We start from the raw sequence: 1,889 nt of genomic DNA on the forward strand, positions 1-1,889 counted from the left end.
TCTGCTCATCTGCCAAAATAAAAGTCCTCATTGCATTCATAAGGATTACACATCTATTGGTCAGAAATATAATACACACGTAAAATGTGTATTGTACACTTCGAATGGCATTAGATAAAAAAAAAAAAATCAAACCATGTGCCATTTATTTTAAATAAATAAACCACAAATACAAAGAAACAAAACAAAGATAAGAACAAAAATCACTTGATAGAGTGTATACATTTTTTATTATTAAATCTCATAAATTACTAAAAGTAGAGGTAAAACAAAAATGGAAAGGAATGTTTGCAAGCCGGTGCACATACCACAATTACATGCAAATCAAATTACTTATGAAAGTAATAAATAATAATAAATAAGCGCACCCCATCTGAGCAAATACAGAAAAAAATGTATCCCTAATACAATTCATTGAACGATGGAAAAAAATAATTTTACTAAACAGAGAAATATATGTCAAAAATATCTGCAAAATGAATGCATTTATAAATTTTGTTTAAACGAAGGGTTGCAAAAATTAGCACACACTTGATTAAAGGCAGGGTAGGTGATTTGGTTCAAAAACATTTTTGTTATTCTGATTGAAAGTGACATCCCGATAGCAATCACTAAGTTAAGTGGCCTAAATGTATTAATATGTATTTATAGGTATATAAGGTCTGTGGAAGGCGTAGGACCATAAAATGTTCGTCCAATCATATCCCCTGGTCTGAGGACTATGATAGGCTGTCCTACCTGCCTGTCAACATATGTATTTGTGCTCCATTACCCTATTGCAGACCAAGTGAGAATGGAAGGCGTTATTATTATTATAATATTATGCATTCAACCCTCCACCAACTCCGTCTCTCATCGTGTCGCTGGTTAGCCTCTGCTCTGCCTGTGCACGTTCATCTGCTTTGGAGGAGGCGTGGCTCTGGAGAGTGATTTGCGGGGAGGGTGGAAGCTTATGCTTTCAAAGCTAGCTTGCTATTGCTAGCCTCTCCGAAATCACCTACCCTACCTTTAAATTCAACAAATGTGTAACAATAAGGGATTGAAATTAACTTTTTCCCTCACCAGCCAATTTGGCTACTACATTTTTAAGTTACCGGCCATTCATAACTTCTAGCAGCCAAAAAAAAAAAAAAGAGACAGAAATAAACCAACAGTTTGAGGCCGTCTACACTGGGCGTGACAAAGCGACCGTTGCAAATCATTTTGTGTCAGCACTAGGGGTGTGCAACATTGACAAAAAAATTACATCTCAATATTTTCTGGGATTTTTTGCTGAGTGTGTTATTGTGCTGATTTCTTAAGGACTACCGTGGACAGCTGACTCCTTATGTTTTTGATATATTTCATATTCTGTGTGGTCAGTTCACAGCAGTGATAGAAACTACACTTTTCCAATATGTTTAAATTGATTTTTACCTTTTATGGACATTTTTACCTTTATAAAGCCATTTTTTTCTAAAAGTGTGCATCATCTTTGAAGTCAAATTCTTACATTTAATCAGTCAATTATAATAATAATAATACTTTTAGGCTGTTACTAAACAAATGAAATCAGTATCAATAAAATTCATCTTTGCAGAAGTTGCATACGAAGTGACATTTAGATGTATTTACACGTTAATGCAGTTTAGAGGGACGTGGAATGCTTTAGCCTGCAGTTACAAATGCATAAGTAATGTTTTGATATTTTAAACATGAAATGTTGAATACTGATATTTGAAATTATTAAAAAAATTAAAAAAGATACTTTAAATGTGAAATTAAAACCGCCAGTAGATGGGAGCAAGTAACTGTTAAGTGAATCATTGAAAAATAGCAAACACAGCCAATATGGTCTCTAAACCGTAATTCTCTTGATATTAACTTATTGTTTATTGAACTGTTGTATA

The sequence above is a fragment of the Sinocyclocheilus grahami genome, unplaced genomic scaffold, assembly GCF_001515645.1.
Source record: "Sinocyclocheilus grahami isolate Dianchi unplaced genomic scaffold, SAMN03320097.WGS_v1.1 scaffold160.1, whole genome shotgun sequence".
NCBI classification, from domain to species: Eukaryota; Metazoa; Chordata; class Actinopteri; order Cypriniformes; family Cyprinidae; genus Sinocyclocheilus; species Sinocyclocheilus grahami.